A 23,694-nucleotide genomic window follows, 5' to 3' on the forward strand; every position below is an offset into this window, starting at 1 on the left:
TTTTGGAAAGCCTGTTCCATGCAAACATGAAAACCTCAGTTAGAAAAGGGAATATTCCAGAAATATCACCTTCACAGTTTTTTTTTAATTTCAACAAAACAATGGTCAGCATGTTTGGTATTTGTTATCACCAACTCTAACCTAAGCTGATCCCTTCCTAGACTTATTTCATCCAGTAGAAAGACATAGGTTCCTCCTAGACAAGAAAAGTAGCAACTGAGCTTTAGGTGATCTGAGTTACACTGACGGTGGAACAACTTTCTCCCTGTTGGCTGCAGGCAGAGCCAACAGAGCTGACCAATATCTGCAAATGCTTCTCCACTCTCCCTACTCTGTGTAGGTGGGTTTGAGTAGGTACTGGTAGAGCCATAGAAGACAGAACGAACACACAAACTGTACTACATGTGTCCCACCTTGAGACAATGTGCTTTTGATGTCAATTCAGCTACAGAGGTTAACACTATCTGCAGATGTAGGAACGGTAGTTCATCTGCAGGAAGGAAGTTCAGAGTAAAGAGAACTAGATGGAGCAACAAAACCAAGAGAAATACACTGAAGTGAAAGGATCAAAGTGAAATAGGAGGTTAGCACAAGCTCCAGCTGTCCTCCTTGACTGCTGACTCAGTAGGTCATGCCAACAGACAGATGTGGGGTCTCCAAGTTGTGGTGTGATCTCACCAGTGTTCAGACAACACTTCTCTTCTGCTATCACAGTTCAATGTTTTCAAATTCTGGTTTGAGTCGTCTAACTGGATTTATTACACTTCCTTAAATTCAGAGCATCTAATGTATTTCTTTGCACTACCTAAATATCCATAAGATAAGTGTGTTATTTTTTTCTTAAGCAGAATCAATAAAATTGGGAGGAGCTGTTGACACTCTTGAGGGCAGAGAGGCCCTGTAGAGGGATCCAGACAAACTAGATACGTGGACAGTCAGCAACCATATGAAGTTCAACAAGGGCAAGTGCAAGATTTTGCACCTGTGACACCGCAACCCTGGACATTCTATGATGCTATGAATACTTTGGGCCAACATTGCACAGACTTCCTGTGCAAAACAGACGATCCATTTGAAATTAATAGGATGTAAGTCAGTTAAAGATTTTTTGACTTTTCTGCACCACAGCTATGAGCAATGGCTACTTCCATGAGGTTTTCAACTTCAGAGAACCAAAGCTCATACAGACTTGAAAACTGTGGGCTGACGCCACTGATACCACTAACAAACCAACCTCTTTACTAACTATTGTCAGAAAAATTCCCATATTAGCCCTAAAATTTCACCACTCCACTCAGAAAACAATGTCTTGGCAATCCCTCTAGTACAGCTATTTCTCGTTTAGTTTCTTCAATTTTTTAATATATTGCTTTTAAAGAGCTCTAAGTAAATCACTTTTATAATGTTTTTATTTGAAAAACAGTAAGAGAACTGTTTCCGGTTTTCTTCATGACAATTTATACCTTATTATCTCCTTTATTTTCAGAAAAATGTGTTTTCATTTATTTGAACTGATGTTCATTTTTCATTTTATTTATAGTGTTGGATATATATATAAAAGAATCTAATTACCTCAACTTTCTTAGCTTTCTTAGCTCTTCTACACAGAAGTTCATCATAAGTAAGGGTATCTTTCTGCCTTGATTTGGAAAGGATTTTATTTTCAGCAACATAATAATTGCCACAGCTTAAGAGAAAATCAACTTCATATTCAGAAACAGAACAATTTTTTGTCCAGATGCTAATACTGGTATGGTTTTGAACAGAAGCTGCAAAAACAGAGTTATCTTGCTGTCTTATGTTTGTCAATGGTTTCAGTGTTATGTGTTGTCCCACTATCTGTCTTTCAGGACATCCTTTAGATGAATCTGGAGTAGTTTATGTCTAAATAAACCAAATAGTATAAGATTCATCAACATCCAAGACACAAAGGACGGATGCAGCTTAGAGATAGAAAGTGATGACTGAAATGGAAAAGTAAATTTTCTCTGCCTTTTTTTTTTTTTTTTGCGTTTAAGTTTCCTAATTTTAAAAGAACTTGGAGATAATAAATTTAAGATATAAAATGAAGTATTTTCATGGGGGTTTTTTGCTTTTCCCTAACCATCTGTTGCAGGCCACTTTGAGAACAGGATACAATTTGACCTGCGGAGCAATTTCTTACCTATAAACAGACAGAAATCTAGCCATAACTTTTTAAAATGGAACATTAACTTTTGCTTCCTTTATTCCTTTTGACACTGAAGGTCACAATACAGAACAGCTTCTTATTTAAAATGTACATCTGGGAAGGGTTATGAGAGTTTTGGACATGACCATCCTGCAATATCGTTAAATTGTATTACCTTCTGAAAATATTTTAATTAAAATCACACAAATATTTAAAAAACAGGGTTATCGTGGAATCATAGAATGTCCTGTGTTGGAATGGACCCACAAGGATCATCGAGTCCAACTCCTGTCCCTGCATACAACAACCCCGCAGTTCACACCATGTGCCTGAGGGTGTTGTCCAGTCTCTTCTTGAACACTGTCAGGCTTGGGGCCATGACACCTCCCTGGGGAATGTTTTCCAGTGCTCCACAACTCTCTGGGTAAAGAACCTTTTCCTAATGTCTAACCTAAACATCCTCTAGCACATCTTCATGTCATTCCCTGGGGTTCCTGCCATTGGTCACTAAAGGGAAGAGTTTGGTGCCTGCCCTTCTTCCTCCCCTTGTGAGGAAGCTGTAGACCATGACGAGGTCTCCCCTCAGTCTCCTCTTCTCCAGGCTGAACAAACGAAGTGACTTTAGCTGCTCCTCATACGGCTTCCTCTCCAAACCCTTCATCAACTTCATAACCCTCTTCTGGACACTCTCCAGTAGCTTAATTTATATTGTGGCACCCAGAACTGCACACACTCCAGGGTTATGTGTTGCTGTCAAAGGAAAACTCTGTGTTCAACATTTCAATGATGCTAGATTTCTAGGAAACTTCCATCAATAAAGCATACTGCTTTTAGTTATTTTCTCAATTTCAGCATAAAAATATACTAATTAAACATATATTAGAGAATCAAGTATCATGCATATATAAGTAAATTATCCACGAGGAAAATAAATAGAATTCAAACCCTCTTTTTGACAGATTTTTTGGTATCTTTATTAAATTAAAACAAAATCCAAAACCAAAATCCTTTCTGAAGAAAGAAAAATTACGAGAAGCATATGAATATATACTTGCATACAAACTTAGAGTTTTTTTGAGATGTCGAGCTATTGCCATGCTACATTAGGTATAGTAATTTAAAGAGACTACTGCAATATTTTGATACTTAAATAGAGTAATGTCAAGTTTTTACATATCACTGATGTCTTTGTATAATTAGAATAAAGTTGAATTGCACAATATAAAAGGTAATGCATGACGGTAATAACTACTTCCAACTGTCTGAATGATTATGAATATACTGTAATTAATTATAAAAATTATTATTATGATTAAATCATTAACTTTAAGAGATTATGGATAATTAAGCATAATTTCATTATATGAGTTACTTTTCTGTATACATGCAACTGCATGTATAGATAAAAACAAATCTTTGTAGATTCAGAGATTTCACCTTGAACCCTAATTACAACAGTGGTGTACTTTGAAGCTTTTGAGTCAAGATGGAATCAGTGTGCATTACTAAATAATTTGTAAGACCCTTTGATTTTCCCATGAAGTTTTATTACAGAATTACATATAATATGGCTCACTATAAAATTTAGAAAGTTTGAAGAACGTCTCAACTTTAAACTTCACAATCAATTAAAAATAGAATTTTAAAATATTTTATTGTGACACTTCCCTCAGACTCTTTTTAGCATCACTATATCACAACAATAATGAAAAAGTGAAATATATTATTTTCAGTAGAAGAACTAATTATTCAAGAACTAAATTTTCAATTATTATTCTATTTTAACAAATCTTCACAAACAAAATACGTGAAATATCACAACAGTAAATCTTAAAACTGTATGGTATAGAATGGACAACTTGGTAACACAAGATTTATCATCTAAAGAACAACACACATTATGATTTTTAACATTATTTTTTTATTACTGGTATAGCATTACTGATAAATAATAGTGATAATAAAGATATAATTTGTTTGATCTTGTGTACCTGCTGTTCTTGTGTGTTTCTCAAAATACCTTGCAATATGCTGATGTTTTATCTATTGCATGGTTTAGTTCCACTCCATGTAGAATTTATACTCCATTTATAAGTATGGAAGATTTGTTGATCTTTATAGTGTTTTTTCTAAATTACAAGCTTGATATGGGTCGTATGATATCCTCAAATACTCCTCAGTTTCCAGGCATTCTTCTGTTTCTGTAATGATTCTCAGGAGCGAAGGTCAGAAATAAAGTCCCTGTGCAAAGAAACACATATGCAGGCTTTTAAGCTTCTTTTGAGGAGTTTCTTTTTTCACTCTTTCTCTGTATATGCACATTATGAATCAGAATCAGTTTGGCCCTTTGTTGTTCACTGAAGTTAAGCCCAGGAGAAAAGCACATATTCAGAAAATAATACTGACATAATGATTTTATAACAAAATATTGCAACAGAAGACAAAAGTAAACTCATCTGAGATGCAGAGCCTTTCATCTCTAATTTGCCAGTCATAATCCAGCCAAGCTCAGCAATGCCTCACAGTCAATACTGCCTGATGAATGTTCAGTGGCCTACGAGAAATGAATAAGCAGTCTATTTAATTTGCTTCTAGGCAGGATTTCCTGTTGCAGAAAAACATGTTAAAACTTCACTTGCAGCCTTCAATGGAAAAATAAGGAGCACTAAGTATTTAGAAAAACTGATCTTCTGTGGTCCTCAATAAACCTTTCAGGCAGTTTGATATATCTTAGTAGAGTTTGCATCACTCTTACTTTTGTTGTACTATCGCTTGATATGGATGAAATGCTTGTTCAGAAGACTTTCATAAATACTGATAATATTATCTTTAAATTGATATCAATATAGAGGGATCACTGATTTTACTGGATAACTGATTAGTAAATTTAATGATATAAAGGTTTCTATAAAGAATTAATTAAAGTAGGCCTCATACAAAGTGCAAACAGATGGACTGTCTGCAAAGAATGTGATTACAAGGTTGAGATGACAATGTGAGAGTAATAGTCCTAGCATATGTATAAATATATATATATATAAATACATAGACATTTAAATGTAGAAACAAAATAGGAAAATGAAGTTTTTTGTTACAGGGTCACCTAGTGCCTTATAGTAAAGGTAACTTTAAATAACCAGTTAGGAATGCAAGTAATTTTGTACCACTATATAAAATGAGAGTACAAGATGAAGTATACTTTACGTTAGGTAAGGAAGCCTGCTTACTGCTGTGACGTCTTGCCGTGTCCGTAGGAAAAGTACTCAATAATTTTGCACTTCATTTCTCCTATGGACTGTCATTTTTCAAAGTCACAATATTATTAGGGAAAAAAAATTATGTTTAAAATAATAAATTGCATTTGGATTAAGATTCTGAGAATTACCTATTGATTTTGTGGAGAAAACCAGAATTTACATGATCTTGGGGCAAATAAGCTTAATTTAGATGGGAATTTCATGTTGGTTTCCACTCCAGGCAAATTTACATCAGACTTTTAATGAATGATGCCTTAGTATAGCAGCTAAGGGGATACTGAGCAAAGGAATATAATAGCAACATGAGGGGAAAAAAAAAAAAGAAAAAAAAAAGGGAAGGGGAAAGAGAATAATTCTTTAAAGGATATTAAAGAAGCTAAGAAATAAAAGAAAAAAGTGACAAAAAAAAAAATCACATATGATTGCTGACAAAGATGTAACAGTAACCTCACAAAGATAAGTGTAACATAGCAAAATATTAAAACATGAGCATTCACTTAAAAAGAGACAACTGTTCTGAAATCAATGCTCAAGGAAGTACAGTTTATGTATGGCTAGCATCTAAGTGATGAAAAGGATGGAATACAATGCAGACTTCCCAATCCTTTAAAATGAGAGGTTCGGATTTGATTGTTTTCAATAAACCAATCTCCGTTCCTATTCAAATAATGGGAGAAAGATGTTAGCAACAGAAAGAAAAAGGACACCAGAGTAACTCATATATGTATAATAGATATGTAAGACTGGAGAAGTCTTAACCCTGTTAATCTAAGAAATTTACAAAGAACGAAAGATATGGGACAAAACTCTTCACTACTTTACTAGTCTGACAGACCTGACCCTGGCTAAATATCTATAAAGATGAAGTAAAAAAATCACCCTACATGGGATGATGGTATGAAACAATGTTCACTCCCATTGTATTTAGTATGCTTTTTATTAATTATCTGGAAGAGGCCATATGTATGCAACACATTAATTACATTTACAGATAATGCTTCTGATTAATTAGGTAATGTTTGCAGATCTCTTTGATAGTGCAAAGCATTATTTGGTACAGGATAACAAATAGTCTGACAATAATGCTACAGGAGATGTTGTACATAGGTTAACAATAGAACATTAAAAATCCCTGGAGGATTGAAAAAATGTTGGCTGAAAACATGAAAATCAGCATACCTGTATTACACATCTACAGCATACATACTCAGTGTGATGGAGTTGCTCATGAAGCAACAATGTACAAAAATACCTCAGGGTAAGAGACAGCAACAAAACAGGTGTCAGCAGTTTCTGAACAGCTGCAGATTTAGAGGTGCATGGCAGTTGTTGGGAGAGCTGAGTGGGCTATAGTATTCCCATTGCCTTCCTCCTCTGTTAACACTACTTACTACTGCAAATGCTCCTCTGAGTTCATGAGAAGTTTAGAACTGCTGATCTGTGCAGCCACCTTTCCTTCAAAATAGGGCTCTTGAGTAGTAGCAGTACAGGTCCTAAATGTTAGAGAAGGGTAATTAATTAATTGGTTAGATAGAACCACAAGGATTCCCTTATTTAAAAAAAAAAAAAAAAAAAGAAAAAGCTCTGTTATAATTTTATTCACTTGTCTGAACAGTATCTTATTCAGTGTTGGAGAACCATTTTTAGCTCTTAAAGAGATGCAAGACCAAGATGTGACAGTAGTTCTCAAGGTGTTTCACAAAAGTACTAGTCACTCTACTTCTGGATTTAGGCTGAGTTCCCTGAATAATTCTAACTGTGAAAAAATGAATTAATAACTCAGTTAAACATCTTTTCACCATCCCATTGATCAGTACACATGCTGGGGATACCCTAGACCCAGCTTCAACATCCTTATTAACAGAGGAATTCTGAACCTAAACCTGTCGTCACCACTACTGATCTCTCAGACATCAAGGTGACCACATATAGGAAAGCTGAAGCTCCATTACTAATGGTGCTCTGGTTTGTAGGACCGCCTTACTGCTTATAAAGCTAGAAATTTAGAAGTCTTTTCTCTTTTTTGCTTGGTGGAAATAAAAGACTACAAATTAGTAAGGTGATTGGCAAAATAAAATTATTTCCTGTTTTTTGTTCTTAGAGTTAATACTTAATTCTTACACTTTCTTTTCTACAGCTATATTTTCTTTTTAAAAATCCTCATATGGAAACAAAATATTTTGTTTCAAGTCAAAAATTACACCTTAATATTTTGTTATAAATAGATCTATTCATAAACAAACCACTTCTTCGAATACAGAGAAGCTTTTCTTATCAAACCCAAGTAGATGGAAATAGTTTATTTTGTTTGGATTACAGCAACCCTTATATAATTTTTCAAGTTCAGCATTCAAACAAGAAAATAAACAATTTCTCAGGCCTAATTAAGAGAAAAAAAATATTATTCTTAATGTGTTTCTCTCTTCTTTAAGCTTGTTGTTTTGTTTGGTTTTTTTTTTTTTTTTTTTTTTTTTTTTTTTTTTTTGTGATTAGTAAGAAACTAGCTTGATCTAGTTTGCATGAGAACTATGTTTTTCATGGTCCTCAAAAAGACCTGAAGTGTTTATATCAAGAGTGTGGGTACTAAGCCTCATTGCAGGTCTCGTTATGTATTTGTACACAGTAGTAATTTACAGCATCAGTGGGCTATTGCACGGGATTGTACTATACTTCCAAGTACTTTAGTAAGAATTCTTTTCTCCTGCTGTACCCCCTGATATGTAAAAATAGTAAAACCAAAATTCAGCTCCTCATCTACTATGAGATGTCTTAGCTTAATTATAGAATCATAGAATAATAGAATAGTTTGGGCTGGAAAGGTCTTTCAAAAGTCACCACCATCTACAGAAGAAATCTGTATGACTAGCTCAGGTCAGATGGTATACTATATGGTCAAAAGCCAAGTGAAAGGAAACCCAGTTATCATGATTTTTTGGTATAGCTGGATTTTTTGAAAGATCTGTTGTTCATGTCAAGCATCACTTGACACTAAAAGCTTTCTCCTGTTTTGGGAGAAATTAAATGGTAGATTCTTACGAGAACATGGCATCAAACTTTCTATTCAAAACCATCTACTTAAACAGGACAATCTAGTTCATTTCTGAAGAGCTCATTCTTCATTTTTACATGCTAAATGTTACACATTTTTATATTTATACTAATGAGTGGGTAATATACAATGTCCGTACATTTAAAAATTCTTACTTTGTCAGGTGTATGGTATCAACACAAAATTACCTTCCAATAACAAACAAATTCTTGGTCAATGGAGGGATTTTTTCTATTTTAGTCTCAATCTGTGATTAAATCACTAAACTCTAATCATACTTCAATAAGAGGACTACAACAAGTATATTAAGTGATATTGTCATTAATGCCAGATCTTTAAATAACAGCTGCAATGGGAACAAATAATTTTAGGAAAACAAACAAACAAACAAACAAAAAACCAAACAAAAGTATATGAGAATGCCAGAATAAAGGCATCTCAAACTGGATAAAGTTCCCCATATCACAAGGAGAAATATAAGACCCACAAAGAAATCTCCCGTCATGGTGTAATCCCAGTAGGCAGCTAAGCACCACACAACCGCTCACTCCACTGACCCCATAGTGTGATGTGCGAAATAATTGGAAGAGTAAGAGTGAAAAAAACTTGTGGATTGCAAGTAAAACAAAACAAGGAATTCATTCACACCTTCACAGCGGCAGGTAGGTGCATCATGTCCAGGAAAGCAGGGCTCAAGTAGCAGTTACTTGGGAAGACAAACACCATAACTCTGAACATCCCCTCCTTCCTTCCTTCTTCTTCTCCTAGCTTTTATTGCTGAGTACATAACCACATGGGATATCCCTTTAGTCATTTGGGGTCAGCTTCCCCAGCTGTGTCTACTCATCACTTCCTGTGTACCCACTGCCCACTCGCTGGCGGGGTCATGTGAGAAGCAGAAAAGGCCTTAACTCCATACAAGCAGTGCTCAGCATGTTATCAACACAGTGTTCATCACAAATCCAAAACATAACCGTATACAACATACTGTGAAGAAATTTAACTACCCCAGGCAAAAGCAGTACATGTCCCAATGTAAACTATGTATGAAAACTATATGTAAATTATCTCTTATTTTGATTATTTTTTCTCTCTGAGCAGTTTGCAGATGTCAGTGTTGCAGTACATATATTATATTGCTTGAATATTGCTGCATCCAATTCATGTCACAAAAATGGTCTATTATTTTCCCATCTTTATCTCCTTATATTACATCTGTCTTGTGAGCTGTGGTGGGCTGACCATGGCCAGCAGCCACACATCTACTTGCTCATTTTCCCTGCAATGGAACAGGGGTGATAATCAGAAAAGCAAGAAAACTGGTGGGTGAATTAAAAGATGGTTTATTAAATGAAGGAAAACAAAAAAACCCCAACACCTAAACCAGCAAGCAATATACAGGCAATCACTCACTGCCTCTTACATGCAGATCGATATCCAGCCACTCACCAATGAAGAGTTCCTTTCTAAGATCAAATTCCCAGTTTTTATTGTGGAGTATGATGTCATGTGGTGTGGAATATCCCTTCAGCCAGTTTGAGTTGGCTCTTCAGGCTGTGTCCCCTCCCAAGATCTTTCCCACCTCCAGTAGACTCACTGAGGGCTGGGGGAAGACTGAAGAACAGCAAAAGAATGTGCTGAGACAAAATTTGAAAACCATTTGTTCTGATACAGAAAAATCTAGTTTTTGTTCCATCTTCAATTCCTAAAACATTTTAATTTTTGCCCTTCCTTTTATTCCATTAGCAAGAATACTTTTGACAATTCAAGGGGGTGGTGGGGAGGTGGGGAAGAGAAAAAAAGATGAGACAAATTTTTTTCTTTCAGTTTCCCCAAGTTCTTTTTCCAGTGTCTGAGGACACTCATGGATGTTTTAGATCCATGTCTGATTTCATATGCTTTTCCTTCAAGCTTCTGGTGACACGTCAAAATTGGTAGTTAGTCTTTTTCCACATCAGTAGTTCTGTCTTTGTTAACTAAGGCAGGTTTTTCTTATCTTGTCATATGGAATCCTTGTACCCTATTTCACAAGATGAAACATTAGTAAAAAAAAAAAAAAAAAAATTCAAATGATATGCCTGTAGTTTCAGCAGGCTTTTAATGCTTTTACTATAATAAAGTACCATTATCGAGAAGTGTCAGAAGTATCTTAACATCAGAAACATAATTTTGAACAGATGCAGCTCTAATAGCTACAGTAAGCAGAGAAACGGCCTATGTCAGAAATGCAGAGAACTGTTCTGCTTGCAAGCGTAAATATACAGGCAGATACATCAGCATTTCGTAACTTTCCTAAGAAGCCAAAAGACTTAGATAATGTTGCCTGTCAATGTTACTTGAAAAGGCAGCAAGGGGAAGAATTTTTTTTTTTTTTTTAATTTTTGCATGTTTCTAGATTCTGCTCTGTCTCTGTTTCTGTCCAAAAGAACTCTACATTCAAAAAAAAAAATGGTAACATTTAGAAATTAATACCTATTTTGTAGAAAAGATAAATTTCTGTGCTGCTTCACCAGTGAAAATCCTGTAAAATGTAGGTTCTATAAGGAACATTTTGCAGAAGACAAAAGAGCTTTCCATAACATTATTATGGAAGGACTGCTGCCTGAGAGCTGACTCACTGCATAATGCCTGGACTGGTCAAGAAGAAACCATGGGAAGATGAGAAAAAAGTTTCATTTGGATACCAACTGCACAACTGATTAAAGCTCTATTTAATTTTAGTAGACACTACTGTTGAAAACAGTTCAATCCATCATTATAGATATGAATGCATATTTTCAGACAAATTATTGGTATGTAAATGATGAGTTCCTTTCCTTTTCTGCTCTTACAGTGAAGTCAGGGATGTGTTATTTCAAGTCACAGCATCTCAATATACTATGACAATGTATGATGACCCTACAAAGCATATAGAGAAGTAAATCCTCATACGAAGAAACTGACAAGCTACAGCCGTGATGTGCAGACTCACTCTTCTCTGCTGCTTTAGAACATAATTAGGAAATTATGTTTGACTTAACTTTGTAATATATTCTGCTATACTTCTTATTCTAAACAACATATATTCTTCTTGTTAATCAACTGAATTTTTTGAGCAAGTAAAAAATAAATTAAATACTTCGCAGAAATGAAAAGATTTAAAGGTGAGAATTACAGGATTGTTTGAAGTACTGCTGAGAATAAAAGGCTTAGGTTTTGGCATGCTTAATTTTGTCTGAACTATACTTTAAAAGAGAGGAGTCAATGCACAAAAAATTCTAATCAGAGCCAATGCAATCTTTAACTTTTTTTTTTTCAATTATTTCTCTGCTTAAATTTTGTTGAATAATCAGAAAAAAAACCAAACAAACACCTCATGAAAAGGGGAAAAATCTATCCACATGTAATTGTTTAAGCAATAATAGAATACATTTTTCTTATAGAATAATATGGTAGACATTGTCATATTGGACACTTTGAGCTATTCAGAGAAGGAAAACATCTGGATCACAAATGTCTTTATTGAAATTTGTTTACCATATGATAGAAAGCTGCTGCCTGGGTAGTTTGGCCAAATCAGTTGTGATCAAATCTGTTCTTCTCTAAAGATGCTTATTAATTAAGACAAGAGGCTAGAATAACTGGACTTCTTTTAAAACAGTTTGGATTAATTCAGAAAGACTTCTTAATTCAGTCACAACTATGAAATCCAAACAGTAGCATGAAAGTTTAACATATCTTTTAATAAAATATAGCACACTGATATAAATGGAGCAATGAATATTTCCTTATCAGTTCCTAGACAACCATCCTACAGAAAATGTGTTTGAAGACTAATGAAGTCATAAGTTCTATTAACCAGTATGACAAATTTTTAAAAGCAACAGTCACATAAAGATGCAAAGTTCTGTCCAAGCTTCTGATTGTACTACAAATATGACTTAAAGATGTGACAGTGAAATGCCTTCTTTCTGCCCCTTCAGGAGAGACCCTGCAAGACAGATTTTTGGCTTCAATTTAGTTATCTAAGGAAAGGTAACATAAAACTTACACTATCTCCCCTTCTCTCCCCTTATAGCAGCTCTGCTCCGAACCATAGCTACTGCCACTGACTGACCACTTAGTCAAGTCTTTTTATTATTGAGAAATAGTAATTTAAAATATTAACAGTACCACTAGGAAACTAAATTGCTGAAACATACAGACATTGAAATGCATTTACTGCCTTTTAGATATCCTATACACAAAAGATCTGTTGTGTGTTGTCTTGAAAGCATATATACAAATATACATTCAAGATTGAAGCTGAAGGAAGAGAAAAAAAATCTGGATTTGTTTATATTTTTTAAAGAGTCTATGAGACAGTTTTCAACTCAAAGTGGATTTTAAAAAAATCTTACTTCTTGGATATCATGCTGTTAAACTCTAAGAGCCCTTCAAAACTCACACTAAACTTATCTGAGAAACATGTTCTCAAGTAAATTAAAGTGACTCTCCAAAATGACTAGCTGATCATTTTCAGTGGAAGCAGTGGGACAGTGAATATCATAGAATCATAGAATTATTTAGGTTGGAAAAAACCTTTAAGATCAAGTCCAGCTGTAACTCTTACACTGCCAAGTTCATCACTAAAAGATGTCCCTAAACACCATGTCTCCACACCTTTTAAAACACCTCCAGCCACAATGACTCAATCACTTCCCTGGACAGCCTGTTCCAATGCCTGACAACCCTTTCCATGAAGATGTTTTTCCTACTATCTAAGGAAAACATCCGCTGGCACAGCTTTAGGCCATTTCCTCTCATCCCCTCACTTATTATGTGGGAGAAGAGACCAACACCCACCTTGATACTACCTCCTTTCAGGTAGTTATAGAGAGCGATAAGGTCTCTCCTCAGCCTCCTTTTCTCCAGGGTAAACTGCCTCAGTTCCCTCAGCTGCTCCTCATAAGACTTGTGCTCTCGACCCTTCACCAGCTTTGTTGCCCTTTGGACACACTTCAACACCTCAATGTCTTTCTTGTAGTGAGGAATCCAAAACTGAACACAGCATTTCACTGCCTCTGTCTCTGTAAGAAGAGCTGTGTTTGAACTCTGAAAAACTATTGTATAGCAGCATTCGTTCATTTATTCCTCATTCCTGAAGCAAAAGCAGAGTTAATCTTAGACACAGAAGACATAATGACTGGTCTAGGTGAAGTTTTGTTTGAGAGTAATTTGGAGAAACTGCACTGTATTTTCAGTGAAGAGACAGTAAACATTACAGAGTCTAAAATTTGTGTTCCCATATTTAAGCAGTGAGTTACAGTGCCATTTTTATTTCTTCCCTGACTTGCTCTTCTGTACCTTGTATAAAGGTCTTGCTAGTAGAGACACTAGGTACCTAGTATTTCTAGGAATGTATGAGGCTGAGATTTTATTATTTTTTAAAAGATTTCATGGAATTTCCAACACTCATTAGAAAACAAAACTTCGTTATTGACTTCAACTCTGTAACCTGTAGCTGACATGCAGTACCAGCCCCATTCTCCTCACACCCTGGCTCCTTACCAGCAGGACTGAAAACAGGCCAGGCTTTTATATTGGCCTCACTGTAGGATCAGCTAAGAGGGTTCTTGACCCTCCCTAATGAGTTGTCGGCTAGAACAAAGGTTGCAGACACCCTTGGGTCAAGGGCAGGTGACTGAGCTCATTAGAGGCTACTGGAACTTCCTTGGGCCCACATTGTGTTCTCCTTACCTGGCAGCTGCATTTCCATTCACATCTCCAACTTTACAAAATCGACAGACACAACACTGGAGCGGAGATCAGTTTTCCCACTGATCTCCTATTCACAGCCAAATAAGTTCACCTTCCTAGTTTTCCATCTCTCATTCAGCATTTCCAGTTTGGTTTGCTTCAGTTTTTTCAAGCTTACTGAAGTAAGGACTTTGTCTGTTTGATAATGCCTAGGAGAAATGCTCTTCCTAAAATTAATTTACTGGATAATTTTTTCTTATTTTTTATTGACCTATTTTGTCTTCCAAACTTAACCAAATGACTCCTATCAGTCTATTCCATTTTTTTGTTCTCCTATTGTGTTCACCTCAGAAAGCACGCCAGTTGAGGAGACTGATGGGTTTCATTTATTTATCAACTTTCACAAAATAGGTTTACCACTGTTCATGAGTAACTCCCACTGATTTTTGCTGTATAATAATAAATGAACAGGACATGATCCTTCATTATTTTAATGGCTGTCACATGAAAGCTGAAAGCTTTTTGTTTTGGTTTTATTTTTAAAGTTGTCAAAGGCTAAGGCTACAAAATAATACAAGCATTTACATTTCTATTTATTTTAATTTTGGTCACTGTTGTCAAAAACTGTCATCTTGAAACCCAAAATTCAATGTCACTGAATCTTGGAGAAGTCCTTTTTTACACTGCAGTGTTACTGATATCATTTCTGGGTATGTCAAACAGTGATAAAATTCAACATTAATAGAGCTTATTGGACCAATACCTAAATCATTCTCAACTTCTTCATGAACTGCAGGCTTTTAATCCTTCCATGTTGTCTGAATGTCCTATGTATGTCTTACGTTTTCAGAAAGGTGTACGTTCCATGGCACTGTCACCACCTTTTGTAATTCAAGACCTAAATATTTAGAAATCAAAATTATGATTTGTAAAACTTGCTTTCAAACCACTGTTTTGCTTGAATATGTTCTGTTCAAAAAGACAAAGTAAGGTTTAAATCCTGTGTGTCATTACTTCGGAGAAAGTTACAGGGAGAAACCCACAGAGCTACTGAAGCGGAAACTAAATGACAAATGTCTTTTCTTCTGAGTGACAGCTCTAATCAGTAAGCTAGAAAATCACACATATGGTTATTATCTCCCATGCTTTCTTTCTGTCTTTGGTTCAACAATCTTTGATTATTGCATGAAAAATGAAACAGTTTCAAAATGCAGGACTGACAATGTCCTTGATCTGTGTATGTGTCCCTCAGGCAGAGAAAGACATTTTAAGTGTACTTCATACGAATATATGACTAACCACTAAGTGATAAAACGGGAACAGAGAGGTATCTTCTAAACTAAAGGAATTCTATAATGTTATAAAATGTTATTTAAATATTTGGAAAAATATGTGTGACTATCATGCTTTTGGAAGGGGTTCAAAGGTCCAAATCCCATCAGAGGAAAGTACTTCTCAAGGAGATACACCTTAGACACAGTCAGAGAGATCATACCTGTGTCCTCAGATATGACCTCTTCTACTTCAGTGTGCCACCTTCTTTTCATCATCCCATGCTTTCCAAGGATTTCTTAGGGATGGACATTAAAAGCTAAAATGAGATTGTAGACTGTTCTTTAAGGATCAAAGTTAAAACTTAAGTGTTACAAGCACTCTGATATATATTTTTACTTAAAGATAAAATAGCTAATGGGTACGTTTTGCTGCTACTTCTCCTCTGCTTCTAGCTCCCCTTGGAATATTTTAAAGCATAGCTATAGGCAAGAAATTTGGAATCTGATCAAGTGAGGTGCCAAAATCAGAACCTTAAACCCAAATATTTAATCCAAATTTTAAGTCGTCCCATCTTAATTAGACAGTTTTTCTAGAAGGGACTCCTCAGTTCAGCATGTCATTATTTCTTCTTTTGAACGTCATACAATATTTAATTAGTAGGAGACATTAATAAATAATGGATCTGTCACTTTCCTGGGATTATTTCATTTACCTTGGTGGAAGTATTTAATCTAGCATCAGTTTGGACATTTCTCTAGAATGTTTCAATGATAAATGTTAATGAAATAATTACAAAATATTTCTGAAAATTAACACGTTATCCACTCTAGTACCAGTCTGTGAAATTAGACAGTAGATTGGCATCAATCTAATAAGCATTCAGGATCACATAGTTCCTATGTAATCTCCATAGTTGTCATACTTTTAGTTTATTACTGTTTATAGTAGTAATTTTTTCCATTAAGGTCTTGGAATTTGCAAACCATTTTCAGGACTTCGAGGTATAGCACCAGATACTCATATTGTTCAGTTCAGTTGGATCTGGTTCATGAAAGTTGCAACCAGCCTCTTTGCTATAGATAATTGACTTTGACATCGTTGAGATGAAGTGACAGGAAATTACCAATCATTGTGAATGACATCGTCTGTCATTGCACCTGAGACAAAGTATTATGGACTTCTACAGTATATAATAACTTGTAAGTAAATTATAAAAAAAACCAGAGGATTGCTCTTTTCAGGTTTGATCTTAATGAGGAAAATGAAAGTTTATATCAAAATTTTTATTTTTGTATGATCCATACTTCTACATTTTTCCTATTTAAAATTATTTTTAAGATAATGTAATTTTAACATTTATTCTGTAGATTTATAAGGCAGAAACATGAAAATAATCCTGAAATAATCCTCTCTTCATTGAGGTTTACCTATTATTTGCAAAACAAAGGCATCAACTACGTTTGTATGAAAGCAGGGTCATTCACTGATCAGAACCAGCTAGGGGGAAATCATGAATCACCAGTTACCCTTAGAGGACCAACCGACTCACTTCTGAGAACAACTGACTCACTCCTGAGGCCACCGATGCATTGTTTGGACCACCAGGTCATTTCTGGAACAATCTTCCTAGTTAGCATGAGGAGCGATCAAAGGGAGGGGATGAGTCGCCCTCTCCTATCTTACATGCAAATTAAAGTATATAAAACTTCTCACTTGGGACACTTGTCGGTGTTGGGTGGTGTGGCATGGATTGGCATTGCATCACACCTGCCATAATGAGAACTACAAAGATCTTTGCCAGATCGACTGACCTTTGGAATGGTGAAATCTTATCTCTCTTCTGATATCTCTCTTTTTTCTCTCTTTCTAACTTTATTCTGGGCACATAATTGAATCTCTCAAGTAAATGTCATTACTCCTGTTATCACACAGAGTATTTAAAAGTTAACTCTGCCATCACCCCACATGGCATGGGTGCATCGTATCCATGGCACAGAGCTTAGTCAAGGAACAGAAATGCTGTCCAGGCATGCCAGGAAACAAGTCTAATCACAGATGAGACATGTATGTAAACAGGAGGTTGAAAGTCATTGAAGCTTCCTTTATCTTTGCACTTTACCAGGACACTTTCTCATATTCCTGCTCAGTCTTATGTGCTACATCTAGCCTCTCTTTGGTATATATTCTCTTCAGCTGGATACAATTGATTACAACAAAGCATTATCTACCTTGGGATACAGGAATTAATATTACTTTTTTTTTTTTCCCCACTTTAATTTCACTTTTCTTCATCTAAGTCAGTAACAGTTTCACTTCCTCTGTGGCAAGAAGAGGTAATTATCTGTAATTTCTGCCTGTCAGCATTTCTGTCTCTCTCCACACTGAAGAAGCTTTGTTCGTGTCAGTTATATGTAGCTAGTAATTCCCTGATTAGCATAAATAATCATAACCAGAAATTACAGCCTTTTTTCACTGTATTGGGGGCTCTGCAATACTGTCAACTCAAGTAGAGTGCTAAATCCTGCCTCTAACAATTGTTATCTTCTTATCTATCCAAGGGATCTGTGATCCACCCTTTGACAAGAGTGACACAAGAAGCACTTTTCATAGCACTGGTGTGCTTGCTCACTCACGATTCATCAGTACAAAACTAAGGGGTTTGTTGCTAGGGTATGTGTCCAGATAGTCAACCCTGACTAGCAAAATAAGCCACACTAACAAGATAATGGCACAAGTTGTTAAAAGATGTAAAAGTAGTAGCAAGGCAAGAATATTGCCCATGCAGAGATAACCACGATAAGAATATGGGAATATCAAAAATGAGAAGTGTTATGGATAACAGAAGAAATTACAGGTAACAACTCAATGGAATTGCTGTCTAAGGTAGAAATTACCAAATTATCATATCACAAATTCCAAAGAATTTTAAAAGTCAGCAAAAAAACAGAGGCAATGGAAAAAAAATAAACATATGAGGTTTGTTTGGGAGGGGTTGAAGATGGCAAAGGGCAAGAACCTAGGATGGGAAAAAGCATATGAAAAACAACACAGGTGGAAGAAGATCCTGTGATCAGTGTTGTACAGGCACATACTGAACATCCCTATGCCTGATCATTGCAGAAGAACAAACTTGCTGTTCTCACATATGGGTATCTAATCTAGGGGACATTTGGAGTGGTTTCTCTAATGCTAATGGGGTGTTGCTCAGAGAGAATGTCCAGAGAGTCATAAAGGTCACTCTGTAGAAGTAAATTCACAAGAAAGGGGTAAAAGGGTAGGAAGATGTTTTTTCTTTGTCATAGTAGGATTCTATAATTCGAGGTACCACCAGTCTTCATGTGGGTAAAATTCCTCTTTTCTTTCTCCTAAGTGTTCACAATTATTGTCCCTCTTATATTGCAATGTTGGAAATAATGAAGAACATTCATTATTACATGTTCATTTTGCACAATGCATTGCCAAGCTGTAGGATGTTTTGGAGCCTTGCAGAACTAGTTCTCATTTACAAAGAAATAAATTTAATGGATGTGGGGTATTTTAAATGTTTAATTAAGCTTTTTATTTTATTCCATACTTGTATTTCATTAACAGAGGTGGTGAAAAAAGAAATCTATAAACAGACATACTCGTGCACACTAATCCATGGGTATTTGAACGTATTCACACACAACAAACTCCAGCTTTGTGCGTATGTATATGTGATATATGTAGAGGTATATCTATTAATTTCGCTCTAAAGTTAAGTGAACTGTAATGCATATGCATTTCTCAACAGGCAATTCACTGAAACTCAAGAAGTCTGTCCTCATCCATGGCCTTGTGGCACTGGTTCATTGTGAAATGTCTCTGAGGGGTGTCCCACCTCTGAAGGAGATGCTGAGTCACAGCCCACTGTGACCCAGAAGAGCTCAAAGGGCCTCACTGTGGCATTGTTATTTATAAGGGAGCAAGATCATTGACTTTAGTCAGTATTTTTCCACTGTAGCCACTCTTAGGTGAGGTAATATTTTGGCAACACCCAGAACCTTCCAGATCATATAGCTCTGGTACCATTTTGCTTGGGCTGTGTCTGAGTAGATGTCCCAAACTGTCAAGAGACAGATGGTTGCTACCTTTCCCAGGCAGAAAGGGGATCTCTTCCCGTATGTTGGGAGCTCCAAGAGCATGGACGCTATACCTTGGTGTCTGGACTCATCACACTTGTGTCCCAGTTTCCCAACTTCAATGCAATTGCACAATGGCGAATAGTCCTTGACAGGAGCTATGGGAACACAGAGAGAGGGACCTCAGTGTCCTGTCTCATTGCACTTGCACAACGGTAATTATTCTCCCCAAATCGTGCCTCACCTGCCCTAGTAGCCAGGTAATTGAGTAGCCCAGGAAGCTGGGGGAGGGTTGAGAGTAGTGGTCGTGTTGCAACCACCACAATCTCTCAGTCTTTTTTAACTGTTATAGTAATCTGAAAGTGATCTAAAAGTCATATCACTCATACTTATTACTATCATTATTACTACTACCAATTATTTACTTTTATGGTGGAAATTAATTCAAGTTTGGAATCACCTGCTTGTATGTGGCAACATGATGCTCTAATCAGACATGAGTTTCAGTCCATGTAAAGAGTGACATATTTATGCTTACCTAGTTTTAAACAAACAAAAACAATTATTTGGTACCATCAACACCTTTAATGACTTCAATGATTTTGCAGAAAACTGAGATACTGAGGAAGAGAAAAGCATGATACTTCCCTGTAGAGGAACAAAAATTAAAGAAGTTCTCTATAACTGTGTACTACTATATACTATGTAAGACCAATGGTTACGATAGAGAAAAGGGTATTTTGTGTGTTCCCAGGAGGTGACACTGCATATATGAATGTAAGAAAGTGTTACATAGTCATGTGAATGAGCAAAAGAAATATGAATCATGACATTACTCTTCAGGGACATGTAAAGGTCTTAGGCGAAGTCTGCCGGTTCCCCTGACTTCACTGGCAGGGATTAGTGTAGCAGGATTTCCACAGAACCCCTTTTTCCTCACTAGTCTTTTCTTTTGCTGGTTTTACAGACCTCCAAAGAAGGGTGTAACTCTGAGGCAGTTCACCCTCCAGTTTCCCAAACCCACTGACAGCTATCTCCTTGGGGCTCTGGGAAGACAAGGGTAAAGTGGAACACTTTATATTTCAGACTGCTGCTACTTCCTCAAGCAGGAGAACAATAAAGGATGCTGGCAAGTTTTCTGACATTAAATCAGCAAATAACTGTGGCCTCAAACAAGAGCAAAACTGTCAACTAAAAAGACACCAGAGGGAACTCATCAGTGAAAAAGAGCACCTGATTTCTTGTTGGGCTCGAGGACTCCTCCTCAAAAGCTGTTAGTCTTTGTTTGTCTTTCACCAAAGGCACCGTCTGTGGAATGGGGCAAAAAATAGCTTTGAATGAATAAGAAAAAAAAAAAACAAACAAGAACTGACTCAAAAAAAAAGAAAAAAAAAGACTTCAAATGATTACACTGAATCAATTGGAAACAGTTTGTACTTCTCCAATAAAAGCTGGGAGAAGAATGAGGAAGGCGGGACCATTGGAGTGATGATGTTTGTCTTTTCAGGTAACTGTTACGTGTGATGGAGCCCTGCTTTCCTGGAGATGGCTGAACACCTGCCTTGTCCATGGGAGGAAGTGACTGAATTCCTTGTATTGCTTTGCTTGAGTTCACAGCTTTTGCTTTACCTATTAAACCGTCTTCACCTCAATGCATGAGTTTTCTCACTTTTACCCTTCTGATTCTGTCCCCTGTCCCACTGATGGGGAGTGAGTAAGCAGCTGTGTGGTGATTAGTTGCCAACTGGGATTAAACCATAACACAGAAGCAAAAAAGAAAATCCTAACATTAATGGAAATTAAATCTAATTAACAAAAGAAAAATCTAGACAAATTTCTGAAGTCAAGACAGTTAGATAAACTCAAGTTACGTATTTAGAACATTTTTATCTTAAATGATTACTCCAAAATACTTTCAATTTTTTAATAAAAAAACTCAATTGACCATAATATTCTAAAATTTCAACAAACCATTTTTGCCTGTGAAGCTGCCATATGCACCTGAGATGTTGGTAGGATCTATTACAATTTGCTTTCAGTATATTAAATATTCAGATGAAATTACTTTTTTTTTTTCTTATTTTGGTTCTCTCCAGGCCTTTTCTAACTACTATGCAAGTTCAGTTAACACGGAATTTTTGAAAATATTTTCTTTTATGAACCCCCAATGCCTAACACTTGACTGAGAATAATAGTAAAAATGGATTCTAGGTTATTTATTTAATTTCTAACCAAAATGCAACAATTACAAGAATATCTATTTATTTATTTGTTATTTCAGTTTCCCATGAAACATCGATACTCTTCTTGCATGCCTCCATCCATCCAGTGAGTCACCCATTCAATAAAACCCCAATAACATAAAACTGAATAGAAACTATAAAAATACATTTCCATGAGCTCTTGGTAAATGCAATGTTCTATTGATTATCATCTTTCTTTTCTTATGAAGATGTCCTAATTAAATCAAGAGTACCATATGTAAAATTTCACAGATCTTATAACAGTAATGTAACATGCATTAGTTTTCCATATATGTAATTTTCAATAATACTGTGACTGCAAATTCTGTGCATCTTTTTCCTAGTTTTATAGTTTATTGATGAGATGATGAGATGAGATGAGATGAGATGAGATGAGATGAGATGAGATGAGATGAGATGAGATGAGATGAGATTTCAAAATCTTCACAACTATTATTTTATTTGATCCTCTGCATGCAAATCTGAATTTGCAAATTAGAAAATTGGCTATATTAGTGAAATAAAATATGCATGATTGATGCATCTAATATCCTGCCTTTGTATCATGCTGTATTACAGTTACTTTTCATTTCCATCATTAATTAAAATTAAGACAATAAACCAGTCAGTGAAGAAACAACAAATCACAGTAGCACCTTGAATATCTAAATACAGTGACAATGAAAATAAACAGTATAGTTTTGACAGATAAGAATTTACTTCAGAGCACACTAAGTTATTTTTTTCTGAGTTTTGCAGAAAAAAACAATTTAGAAAGGATGAAGAAAGCTAGTCTTAATGACATTTTAATATCAGACATTCTCATTTGCCAGAATAATTGGTTATTAATATCTGATCCTGCAAGATGTTGAATATCTTTGGTGATAAACAGAGCCTCTTAATTCTCAAGGAAATACAAATTGAGACACTAGACGCTTACAGAGCTCATTCTGTGTTTAACAGGATCAGGTCCTAAATGAGCTTTTCAATTCATTGGTTCCACACCACTGCATTTTTCCATTCAGCATTTATCAAGAACATTTATTCATATTGAAAATGGTTGCACCATAGGATGTCATGCAGCTATAGTAAATAACAAATAGATTATTCAATTTCTATATACAAGCAGAGACAGCAAAGTATGGCAAATATTAAATAAATTCTTTGTTGCTCATGCTTACTTGTTAAGACTTCAGCAGCATTTAAAATCCATTAACCTGTCTTGTGGTTCATTCTTCCTTCCAGAAAGGTTGTGTTTCTGAGAAATTTGACATGGGCATGATAAATGAGTTATATTTGCAGATGTTGATTATATGATCTGCTTAACTTGCTGTTCGCCAGTCCTGTCATGTTAATAGATGTCTGGTAGCATAAATAAAGATAATTCCCGTAAGTGAGTAGCAACTGTCATTAATAATAAAGTGTATCACCTAAGATGCTCAGAACCCCTGCAGCACATATATGCTGAAGAACTATGTATGACAAACACTATATGAGCTTTTAAGGAACAAGAAATTTTATTTTCTCTAAGGAAGAACATTTTCAAAACTATTCCAAAGGACTGAATACATATCTGTAGTTTTTTTCATTGCTAAAATTTTTCAGCTATAAAAAGTGATTAAATGGTGTAAGGCCTGACAGTAATGTTTTTGGTGGGTGTTGTTGTTGTTGGGGTTTTTTTTGTTTGTTTGTTTTCTTTTTTTTTTTTTACTCTCGTGGATCCCTGCTTACATTGCTAAAAAAAATGTCCTCCTGGGGTAGTAGGAAGCAGTAATGAGATATTCTGATCAGTAGAACAAGGGAAGAGGAACTTTTCTCTGACCATACACACATTCTTTCTAGGTCAGACCACAATCCAAACAGCAGTTACTCATGTAAT

At 35.6% G+C, this 23,694-nt stretch overlaps 1 long non-coding RNA gene across 2 annotated transcripts in view; it reads left to right on the forward strand.

Annotated features, from left to right (window-relative positions):
• LOC139826932 (uncharacterized) overlaps nt 1-23,455 on the forward strand; it is a 40,576-nt gene extending 17,121 nt beyond the window's left edge. Inside the window, exon 2 of one of the 2 annotated variants that reach the window (XR_011737057.1) lies at nt 20,540-23,455. This is a non-coding gene — a long non-coding RNA (uncharacterized lncRNA). The remainder of the gene's footprint in view (nt 1-20,539) is intronic. The other variant, XR_011737058.1, reaches the window with a different exon arrangement.
• Nucleotides 23,456-23,694: the final 239 nt, after the last annotated feature.

The sequence above is a fragment of the Patagioenas fasciata genome, chromosome 1 (assembly GCF_037038585.1).
Source record: "Patagioenas fasciata isolate bPatFas1 chromosome 1, bPatFas1.hap1, whole genome shotgun sequence".
Taxonomy (NCBI): Eukaryota; Metazoa; Chordata; class Aves; order Columbiformes; family Columbidae; genus Patagioenas; species Patagioenas fasciata.